A 12,165-nucleotide genomic window follows, 5' to 3' on the forward strand; every position below is an offset into this window, starting at 1 on the left:
GACAAAACGAAGAGAGGCGATGCTGATTGGCAGGTTCAGGGCCCACTAAGTGTCAGTGAAGGACTGTTTTCACTAAGGAACAGGTAATTCACCAAAGCACCTGCCTAGCTGGGCATGTGGAATTGGCAGCAGCTGTGCAGTTGCAGAGGGATTATTGAGCAGGTGGTTAAAGAATCACATGCCACAGTGACAAGAAAATACTTGGTCTTCTGTGGTTTAGGTTCAGTTCATATGTGTGAAATTCTTCTTTGTTTCACGTTTCTTAATGCCTGATACTGGTTTGTTAGTGAGATAATAATGGAATAGAGAAAAGAGATTCTTCCTTTTCTCTGTGTTTCTTTTAAATTACTGAGTAGCTTGCCTTAGACATGGTCCTAGACGGCCCTATTATATTTCTGTGAGTTCTGGCTTTATGCCCTGTGAATGGGAAGGGAATAATAGTAATTCAGTGTTTCTAGCACTTGTTTATTAGGGGGATAGGGAAGGAGAAAATTCTTTGTTTTTAGGGTAGTGAAAAGGATTTAGCTGCTGGGAGGATACCCAGGTGCAAAGGATGTAATTGACTTTTTGTGTTAAGTCTACCTGACATATCTTACTCAAGACTTTCACATGTGTTTTTATTTTATGAATGTCATTCTCCACATGAAGTTTGCACCTCTTCTGTTGTTCCTTTTATTCCATTTTTAGTTTCTCCCAGCACCTGTATAACTCTTTTTTTTCTGGCTTTGAGATTAACATCACTGTTAGAATCAAGTCATCATCAGAGGGCCAAATCATGCTAAGGAAGTATCTCAACTAAATGTTTATCTTAAAAACAAGTATAGCATTTCCTGTAACTTGGAGGAGGACTTTCTATTTTGAGGTTTTCTGCAAATTCCCAGATTTTCCTTCTAGGTTATCATCATCTTCTGTTAATATCATTTTATTTTTCTTTCACATGATCATGCCACTATAGTAGGCAGTGGCGTAGAGCCTAAAATTTATAAACAAGCAACTTGGTGTTTATTTTGTGACTTCTTTAGTGTCCTCCAGTGATTTTCTGTGTTGGGCTGACAAGCTGTGTGCTTGAAACACACGCAGGCACACACATACACACAATCTAATTGAATTCACAGTGTATTAATTAACAGTTGATTGACAGCAAAGAAGTGACTTTAAATGTTTTGGAATTGAGAAATCCCTTTTCCAAGTGAAGTGAAGGCTCTGATCTGTCAGAGAGATTGAGACAGAGATTTAGGTAGATGGCTGGCTGTCTGGATGGATAGATAGATAGAGTTTTTTGATTGATTTAGGGAAAAGGGAGGCAAACAGTGTGACTGAGGCCAGGGCCAGTGGACCACTACAGAGACAGGGACATTTGCAAGAATCTGTTTAAACCTAGTTTGCAACCTAGCTTTAAGTAGGAGCCTAGCAGTCATTTGTATAATATTCACTTCTGGGAAAAAATATAAACTTCTTTATTTCCCCATATGAAGCCATCGCAGCTATTTGTTTTAAACTGTTCACAAACCACCATGTATTTTCCTAGCATTCTCAGTAGTTTGCTTCCTCATGTTTTTCCCCCTCCCCCATCTCCCATCCACATTCTCTGCTCTGAAGACTTCCCAGCAGCCTGGAAACACTCTAATTACTGTAGCTATTATAGTCACAACCCAGATCTTCCACCTCCTTCCCACTCACCCCTTTCTATCTTCCTTCCCCCTCCCCTTGCTCTAGCAGCAGGAGTTGAACTGCAGTCTCATGAGCACAGTCAGATCTATGAATGAGCTTTATATCTTGTCAAGGCAGAACTCCAGATCCAACAGGGCTGATTTTTCATGGTTCTCTTGCTGTTTGTTCTTGGATCAGAGTCCCAGAAATAAGAGATGGCAAATACCTATTAGGTCATATCTAATCCATCACTCAGGACCAAACCTGCGATCTTTCTCTTGTCTCTGTGAGAATTTTTTCTTTCTTTCTTTTGCAGGTGAGAGCTGTCTGATGCCAGGCAAGCTCTGAAACTGCCTTCTTTTTATTGTGCTCTCTGGTCATTAGTGTCAGGCCAGCGTTGCTCCCTTGGATTTTTATTCTTATCCCATTTTCAGGATTACTTGCTCCCAGCAAAATCTCCACCCTCTTCAACTTCAGTCCTCTCTTCTTCTTTTTTTTTTTAAAAATTAATTAATTAATTTATTTATTTTTGGTTGAGTTGGGTCTTTGTTGCCGTGCGGGGCTTCTCATTGCGGAGCACGGGCTCTAGGCATGCGGGCTTCGGTAGTCGCAGCACGCGGGCTCAGCAGTTGTGGCTCCCGGCCTCTAGAGCGCAGGCTCAGTAGTTGTGGCGCACAGGCTTAGTTGCCCCGCGGCATGTGGGATCCTCCTGGACCAGGGCTCAAACCCGTGTCCCCTGCATAGGCAGGCAGACTCTGAACCACTGTGCCCAGGGAAGCCCCCAGTCCTCTCCTCTTGATTGTTGGCACCACGTTTGTGGGTTCCTTTTGTACCATCAAGTTATCTATGCCAGAAGTTACCACTTTTCAGACCTTTGCCACAAGAGTCAGTGTGGCATTCTCTTAAGGAGTTGCATTTGATGGAGCACAGGACACAAGTCCGAGCAGGTGGTAATTAATAAAATGGCTCAGAAAATATGTGCGAGGTTGTGCCCTTAAGAAAGCCCTGTACTGTATGAACAAATGCTCCTTCTTTCTGTTTGAATTGGGGTACTTCCTATTCTAACCCTTTGTTCTCTTTAGATGGATGAATTTTATTTTTGTGTGGCTTAGTTACAGTTAGTTATTTTCTGATTTAATAGTGTAAAATGTTTATTTGCTAATATAGCTTTTCAAAGCATAGAGGAAAAAGCACAGAATTGCGAGTCATAAAGCCCAGATCCTGATCACTGTTTTGCCTCTGACTAGCCGTGACTTGTGCTAGTCACTCCTATGTTTTCATTTTCCTTATCTGTAAAGTGAGCATATTAGACATGATCATCTCTAAAGGCTCCATATAGTGTTGAATTTTATGCTATGAAGATTATGATGAAAGAATGGGACAAAAATGATTGATGGTTGACATAAGTGGGCAGTTTTTTATTATTGTGTCAGTATTCAGAAGGGCAAATAAGTGCAGCCTTAGTTCCTGGGGGCTTGACTCTCACTTCTCTTTGATATGTTTATAAAGTTTATGCTGTGCCTTTTTTTTAATGAAGTTATCTTCTTTTGGAGAGTCTTGTACCTTCATTCTGCAGGTTCACCAGTTTGTCAAATATACCTTTTTCTAGCCTTCTCAAGCCGTAGGAGTGGGGATCAGAAAGCTGTACAAAAAGAACCTCAGCTTGGGAGAAAGAAATCAAACCTGAAAGGATTTGCCTGATATCATTAAGAAGTAATTTTGTGTATTCAGTCAGTAATCTAAGATCTTTAAATCTCTTATATCTGAAATCTTGAGCCAAGGGACTGATTTTGGAGGTGGGTTGGGCATTTTTCCATTTTTGTCCAGTTAGTGGAAAACCTACTTTGAATTAACTTCTTGGGATTGAATAAGAGTTGCCCACTGTTTTGTTTACAAAATAAAAGTGTTATTTTTAATGATCAAAATGCAAAATCTGGGGCTTCCCTGGTGGCGCAGTGGTTGAGAGTCCACCTGCCGATGCAGGGGACACGGGTTCGTGCCCCGGTCCGGAAAGATCCCATATGCCGTGAAGCGGCTAGGCCCGTGAGCCATGGCCACTGAGCCTGCGTGTCCGGAGCCTGTGCTCCTCAGTGGGAGAGGCCACAACAGTGAGAGGCCCGCGTACCGCAAAAAAAAAAAAAAAAAAAAAAAAGCAAAATCTGGCAGTTTGAGCAACAAGGGGGATCTCTGAAATACCCCCTAAAAGGGACTGAGCAAATTAAAGTTGATGGGTGACTTTAGGAACTTTGAAATTGGTAGTACAGTTGACCCTTGAACAACACAGCGGTTGGGGCACCCCCCCTCCCCCAGGGAAGTAAAAAATCCTCATATAACTTTACAGTTGGCCTTCCAGTATCCAGGGTTCCAACCAACTGCAGGTTGTGTAGTACTGTAGTACGTATTTATTGAAAAAAATCCAGATATAAGTGGACCTAAATTACAGTTCAAACCCCTGTTGTTCAAGGATTAACTGTGATGTTAGAAAATCTTTGCTTTCAAGCAGTTTAAAGGAATAAAATTGTATAACCTAGTTGTTAATTTCCCAAGTTAGGATTTTTATCAGTATTTTCCAGTTAGTTTTTGGATTTGGAACTTCCAATAGCAGCTGTTTATTGAATGTTAAGAAGATGATGGTCTTTTAGTCTTTCTTTTTGGGGAATGTGTTTAACATGGCAAAATCACATGTTTAATCTACCTTTGAACATTGGAAGAAGCATTCACTCTTCTTAAATTTGTACTTAAAACATCCATCTGTCTGTAATAGAAAAATTCAGTGGGAGGAACTATTGTTTATTTTGGACTCATAAAATGTCCTGGGAGTGTTTTGCTTTATTCCAGCCATCTGTAGCACATTACTAATTTTCAGGTAATCTAAAGGTTATTTTGAGAAGTGTTCCACTTGCATGAGATTTTTTAAAGATTTGTATTAGAAATATAAGTGGCTTTTGTAGATAGATTTTTTTTTTTTTAAGTGTCAAGTGAAGGGTTTTGAATTGGAAAGTGACCAGTGCCATGCAACCCTTGGAAATCAAACCACACCACGATTGAAATCCAGGTCTGGCAGTTAGGCCACGTTGCCTGCTGGTACTGCACTGCATGCTGATACAACATTGCATGTTGGTACCTGTAGTTTCTTAGGCTGCAGTTCAGTATTTATAGAGTAAGGCAGCAGTGTCTGCTCTGTTCTATGTACAGAGTAAAGCCAGAGGGCTTTTGGTATGTTATCAGAGTGTTCCTAGTAACATTCCTAGGTAAGCACTTTGGGTTTGGTTAAGATGAACTTTTATTCATGTGAGCAGAAGTGAATGTTCAAGAATGTCCGTTGTAAACTTCAGTTACAAATTCTGAGGTTTGGTGTGAAACTCAGCAAGAATGGTATCAGAAATGGAACTATAGAGAAATTGGAATTGTGAGGCTCATGGGGTCTATGAATCTGAAAGGTATAGTGGGAAGGGGGAAATTGTTTTTCTACTTGGTATTTGCTTTTGAATGTACCTCCAGTCCATCATTTCTGAAACTTGCTTACCCTTTTCTCCCCTAAGCATTACAGTTCTTCCAGTTGCCGTGGCACAAGACTTTGGGTTCATATTTGGTTCTTTTTTTCTTCCTTACCACCTCATCTGATCATTCACCAAGTTTGAATCATTCTAGATACTTTATCATTTAGCTTCACCTTTTCACCTGACCTAGTTCAGGCCTTCATCTGTATATTATTGTAGTAACCTCATGGTTAATGCTTCTTTCTGTATTACATACTACATACTACTGCAATATTATTATAGTTTTTATTTATTTATTTAGTGAATACAGACATCCCTTGTCTTACTGTGCTTCGCGGATACTGCGTATTTTACAAATTAAAGGTTTGTGGGAAGCCTGTGTCGAGCAAGTCTATTGGCACCATTTTTCCAGCAACATTTGTTCACTTCATGTCTCTGTGTCACAATATTTCTCTAATTCTTACAGTATTTTAAACTTTTTCATTATTATTATATTTGTTAAGGTGATCTGTGATCAGTGATCTTTGATGTTACTACTGTGACTTGCTGAAGGCTCAGATGATGGTTAGCATTTTAAAATTAAGGTATGTACATTATTTTTTAAGACATAATGCTATTGCACACTTAATAGACTACAGTATATAATAAACATAACTTTTACATACACTGGGAAACCAAAAAATTTGTGTGACTTGCTTTACTGTGATATTTGCTTTATTGTGGTGGTCTGGAACCGAACCTGTAATATCCCCAAGGTATGCCTGTATTTATTGAGCACTTATGTGCCAGGCTAGACATCATCTCTGTCCTTTCTGGACTTACACATCTAGTTGAGGAAACTAGCAATCATTTAATGAATGTATGATTATGAGCTGAAGTGCTTTGAAAGGAAAGAATTTATTTCTAGAAGAATATGTAGCAAGGAATCCCGGTGTAGACTTTTAATTAATTAATTAATTAATTTATTTTTGGCTGTGTTGGATCTTCGTTTCTGTGCGAGGGCTTTCTCTAGTTGTGGTGAGTGGGGGCCACTCTTCATCACGGTGCACAGGCCTCTCACTGTCGCGGCCTCTCTTGTTGCGGAGTACAGGATCCAGATGCACAGGCTCAGTAGTTGTGGCTCACGGACCTTGTTGCTCCGCGGCATGTGGGATCTTCCCAGACCAGGGCTTGAACCCGTGTCCCCTGCATTGGCAGGCAGACTCTCAACCACTGCGCCACCAGGGAAGCCCCCAGTGTAGACTTTTAAAAACACAGTTCTGATTATTTCACTTCTTGCTGAAAACTTTTAAGGACTCCTTACTGCCTATATAGGCCAGCACTCAAGATCCTCTATGATCTGACCAACCCTGGCCTTCAGTCTTATTTCTTTCTCTTTTTCCAGCCATTCCTTCCACTTACCCTGCATTTTTCAGTCTCAACACCTTAGTTTTTTTCTTTTCTTTTTTGTTGGAATGCCCTTCCCTGCTCCAAGGCATTCAGCTTTAAATCTGACCCTTCCTTTAACCTACCAAAAAATTTCATCTCCCTCCTGAAGACTTTCTTAACTTTCGTCTTCCCACCCGCCTATATCTCCAGAATTGATTTTGTATTCCTCTGTATCTCTTTAACTCTTTGCTGGGATCTCTGTTATAGCACTGTATCACACCTTGACTTTAATCATATATGAATATATTTTTTTCCCTACCTTATTCTAAACTCCTAAGAGACCTGAGTCTCCTGTTTCCCATGGCTTCCACCCCAGTGCTTTGAATATAACTTTATGTGTAATGCTTGCTGAATTGAATTGGAATTTGATTTTTGAAAACAGAAACTTCTTGTGATTTTTTTTTTCAGACCTTCTTTTATGTTAAGGTAACTTGCATTTAACACATTTTATCCCAAACTGAATAACCTAGGAACAAGGCACAGACTGTGAAAGCCTTTAGAAATCCTTCAGACTCAAGGACAAGCATTTGTGCCCTTTAGTACCTTCAGCAGTACTGTGGTTCCATATATCCTAGCTGATGGAAGACTTGAGGGGAAGGGGAGAGGTAGTACATGGCAGACAGAAGCAATGTAGGTCAGTCACAGGAACCAGACTGATTCTGTTAGAGGAATATAGGCATGGTTGGGCCCTCTGGGTATTGTTGACCTCCAAGAGGTCTTTTTAGTTTTTCTTATTTACTTCCTTCGTTCCATAAATATTTATTGGATTCCTGCTATATGTGAGGTCCTGTCCTAGCTGCTTAGGATCTATCAGTGAACAAAATAGACAAAAAAATCCCAACCCCATGGATCTTGTCTTTTAACAAAAGGAAATATAAATAAGGATAATAAATAATTATATAGTGTAAAGAGAGTGATAAATAATGTGGGAAAAAATAGAACAGAGTAAGGGAGATTAGGAGTATGGAGGAAGGATAGGTGGGGGAGGTAGGAAGGTTGCAGCTTTTTTTTTTTTTTTTTTTTTGTGGACGTGCAGGCTCAGCGGCCATGGCTCACGGGCCCAGCCGCTCCGCGACATGTGGGATCTTCCCGGACCAGGGCACAAACCCGTGTCCCCTGCATTGGCAGGTGGACTCTCAACCACTGCGCCACCAGGGAAGCCCTAGGTTGCAGCTTTAAATAAGGTGGTCAGAGTAGACATCTTTGAGAACTGTGGTGGTAGTGTGTTACTGGTTTGTTAGGCACTTCCCTGAGGGTGCTGAATACTCTTCTGCCCAGAAGAGAGATAGAGGCACTGTCTGCAGTTGTTCCAAAGGGTCTAGCTGACAGTGAGGCGGAAAAATGTTCTTTTTTCTTGGCTGCTTCCCTGGCTGGCATTCCTGGAAGTTAATCATGGTGAAAACTGCAGTCATGTCTGGAAGACACCAAGGGTAGAACTGGAGGCCTTGTAGCCAGTTCCCTGAGGAGTGGGATTTACTCTTCTGTTGATTGGCCCTTGGGTGCCTAGAGTAATGGGTGAGTTAGGCCTCTGAGTTTTCTCCTTCCTCAGCGGGAAAAGCCCATTATCATGACCTTCCCTCTTCTAGTGAGACCTCAGCAACTTGGTTTGGGGTAGCTCATTAAAAATAAGTTTTCAGGGACTGTACACTTTGCTCCCAGCCTAAAAATTGAATTTTAAGGTTTGTGGTATTTCGACTTCCTTTCAATGCATAGCTAGCTATGTTCTGGAAGTCTTAGTACCTAATTCATTAGCCTGAGGATGAAGATGTCTTATGATGTCTAGATGCTCTCTTGTTTGACTTGTGTTTTGTAAATTTTCTTATAGTTTCCTTGCTTGCTCTTTACTACTTCATTATTTTTCCTGTTGCCTCTTCCCTTTTTCTTTACTTTAAGCTGATAGGAAACAGAAATCCCTTAGGCCGTTTTGGTAATTGGCTCCAAGCTAAAATTCCTACCTAACATATGAGAGATGTCTTATTTCTGTCCTTGGGTTGTGTAGAATGCAGCTTACGGACATCAAGCTCTCAGCACGTTTGTTATATTGTATGCTATTTGAGGTAGCTGAGAGGTGCAGGATACCTGTACACTCTATTTTTAGTTATTTATATCATCATCTTGTGCAGTTGCAGTGCACAAGGAGACCTATTTGCCATTCTGAAAAAATGTGCTATTTTGATATAAAATTTTAGAATAAAGGTTCTCAATGAACTTGGGGTCGATGCTAAGAAAAATCTGTTAACTTTTAGGCAGATATGGTTGTAATGTTAGGTGAGCCTCTGGGCAGATTTCACATTGCTTTTCTTTGTCAGGATTTGCTGTATATCAGACTTGAAGTCATACTTCCTCACCACATACACTCAAGTGGTACAATAACATATTACCGATATTATGAACTTTAAAACCAGTGTCTGTTAATTCAAGTGTGTGTTGTTTTTTTCCTCTAGTGGTTAAAAGGGTTTCAGTTTAACTGACCAAGTTGTTTGCTTTATTAGTAAAAATGCTTTAACGTTGCTTACTTTGCTAGTGATAATTGCTTTTTTAGTAGTAGTGTTTCTGTGGTTTGTATTAGTAGGCCCTTCCAGTCCTAACAGAGCTAGAAATCCTGGCAGTGTGGATTTCACATGAGTTCCATAACACTACCTGGCAAAGAGGGGAATGCAGGACAGTGTCTGGTAATATTCTTTTTCTTATGGAGCCTTCCTATAAGAAAGAAATTCAGTTTTAACAAGATTACATTGGAGTAGGTAATATAACAGTGACATTTTCTTCCAACAACAAGTCTATAATATATTTTACCTGAATTTGTGATCTGAAGCATTAGATTTGTTTTAAAGTGTTACATAAACATGATGAGTGCCATTTCTGTCATCCTCATATAATTTTTTTCCCTTCTCCTTTCTTGGTAGGCAAAATAATGATACAGTGGTTTAATTCACATCTCAGATACTTGATGGAAGGAAACTAATTGTTGAAATATGGTGCTGCTAGGCTCTGCACTTCATAGGAATGATACAGGTTGCAAGGGATTAAATTTTTATAAGGATCGAAATCCTTACTTAAATAAGAATGTCACAGCCCTAATCACAATAATGTGGCTGAGTTGAAACTGTTAAAGGAGATTGGAGAAGCTGCAGAATTAGGCCAGATAATAATAATGTGGGGTTTATTTACTTATACATAGATTAGTTAAATACTTTATTGACAGCAAATGTGAAGATGTGGTTTTGAGTAAGATAAACTACTTCACACAGTTGGCAGTTTTAGATCCCATAAAGCAAAGAAATAACCTGGATTTTGCTTTGAGGAACAAACAAGAATTGATAAACTTTTCTGTAGGTCAACACTATTTAATAGTAATCATAATCTTGATTAAGCTCAACATTCTTCAGGGAGAGCAGGAATAAAATCTATCATATGGGGATTCATTTTTAAGAAATTGAGCTGCAATCAAGTATGTACAGTAGGAAAAGTGGAAAGATTTTAAAAAACAACCCACCAGAAGTTTAAAGACTTAAAAGCCATTTTATTAGAAAGCAAGGGATCAAAAGGACTGTGCAAAACAGATGGTCACTTGGCATAGTCTCAGAGGTTGTGGAGAGGAGAAAAGCATCTTTAAAAAAAATTTTTAAACATTTTCAACCAAGACCAAAGAAGCCCACAAAGTGATGGTGGTTAGTCACACGTGCTGCCTAGAAATTAGGTGAAAGAAGAAAAGATGAATTAGTTAAGCTCTTTGCTCAACTGATGGTAAGAGTTTATGTTTGTTTTTGCTTTTTTAAGAAGACATGTTAAAAATGGAAAGGCAACTAGAAAATTGTAAGACTGCTTGATTATGATGTGAAAGATCCATTCAGGGATGAAGATGTTAGAGAATTTCCACTTCTGTTTTTCCCACTTCCCAAGCAGTTTAAAGCTTCTGGTCAAATGATGATAAATGCTTAACTTTAAAAAAAAATTAGGGCACGAATTAATCTTTTTTAATGCATAGAAAGCACGGAAAAATGTACAGAAGTCCCTAGAGTTATCCCAGAAATGGTAATATTTATTTAGTCTTTCCAATACATTTTTTTCCTAGCTGCCTAGGCTTTTCTTGATCATATCAGTAAATTTGATGAGATTAAACCTATCTACCCAAGAATTGAGAAAGAATTCAAGGAGAAACTGTAACTCTTAGTGAAAGTATATCACTTCATGTTTTAAGTGGCATGGTCATTACAGTAAGGGACTAGTGTAGGTATGTGGTTCTGTCCGTAGAAGGGTTTGGAGGTGGAGGAAATAAAATCTATATTAGAAAATTGAAAAATGTAAATTAAAGATTGAGATAACTTGGTATCATTCATATCATTTACTGGGGCCAAGGCGATGGGTTAGTTTATATAAGGAGAAGTCACAAATGACAAATCATTGACAGTTGTGTGTGGACAGAGTTGTTACCAGTGGACATTGTTTAGTTTTGTTTTTTTTTTTGCGGTACGCGGACCTCTCACTGTTGTGGCCTCTCCCGTTGTGGAGCACAGGCTCTGGACGGGCTGGCTCAGCGGCCATGGCTCACGGGCCCAGCCGCTCCACGGCATGTGGGATCTTCCTGGACTGGGGCACGAAACCCGTGTCCCCTGCATCGGCAGGCAGACTCCCAACCACTGCACCAGGGAAGCCCTAGGTTTTTTTAAAAAATATTTATTTATTTGGCTGTGCCCGGTCTTAGTTGCGGCATGTGGGATCTTCGTTGCAGCTTGCGGGATCTAGTTCCCTGACAAGGGATCGAACCCAGGCCTCCTGCATTGGGAGCGTAGAGTCTTAACCACTGGGCCAGCAGGGAAGTCCTGACACTGTTTAGTTTTAAAAGACTTTTTGTTAAAGTCAGGCCAAAGGCTATTTAAAAACTTTAGTCTTGGAAAGGGAGAAAATGTTTTGTTGTGCATTAGCAAACTGACTTTCTGACAGTAAACACTTCTGTGTAGGTCCACAGTCTCTTCTCTGCCGTTCTAAAACCCCAAAGTTCTGAAAGCTGAAAGATTTTTTGTAAGGTAGGCACAAACCTGACTTCAGCTAATGAGGCTGTTTATAACCTTTTTTGGTGGTTGTTCTATTTCAAGTAAATATTTATTCATTTTGTTGTAAGAATATTAATGAGTTTCTTGTCAGGGTGCTATTCCAGTTTCTACTGAGAGTATTAAACTGTGTATGGTATACTAATTATCTCAGCTTTTTATAGGTGAAATAACTGAGGCTCAAATAAGTGCAGTGACTTGCCCAAGATTCTTACACATCTAAGGGGGAATAAAGAGTAGACTTGAGCTTTTGCTACCTCCTCCTTTGTTTTGTTTTGTTTTTTTTCCATTGTACTGTGCTGGTTTCTCATGACTTTACCTCCAGAAACCATCTTGATAAGTTCTTCTAGGTGGAAGGGTTTAAGTAGTGACACTCATTTTATTTGACGTTTTAATAAATGTTTTACAAAAGTGACATATTCAGGTTTTCTCATGACATTAAGCTCTTTCAAGTACTTAGGTTCCCAAATTGTTCAAGATGATACTTCCGAAATATCTTGGCTGTGTGTGGGGAATGAAAACTAGAAGATGAGCTT

At 39.6% G+C, this 12,165-nt stretch overlaps 1 protein-coding gene across 9 annotated transcripts in view; it reads left to right on the forward strand.

Moving 5' to 3' along the window:
- Window positions 1-12,165, forward strand: part of ZNF609 (zinc finger protein 609) — a 233,753-nt gene that overhangs the window by 8,554 nt on the left and 213,034 nt on the right. For 6 of the 9 annotated variants that reach the window (XM_073799709.1, XM_073799703.1, XM_073799695.1 and 3 more), the window contains exon 2: window positions 5,654-5,734. The exons of the other annotated variants lie outside the window; for them this stretch is intronic. The gene's annotated coding sequence lies outside the window, so the exon portion shown is untranslated. The remainder of the gene's footprint in view (window positions 1-5,653; window positions 5,735-12,165) is intronic. 9 annotated transcript variants of the gene reach the window in all.

Source organism: Tursiops truncatus, chromosome 2 (assembly GCF_011762595.2).
Source record: "Tursiops truncatus isolate mTurTru1 chromosome 2, mTurTru1.mat.Y, whole genome shotgun sequence".
Lineage (NCBI taxonomy): Eukaryota > Metazoa > Chordata > Mammalia > Artiodactyla > Delphinidae > Tursiops > Tursiops truncatus.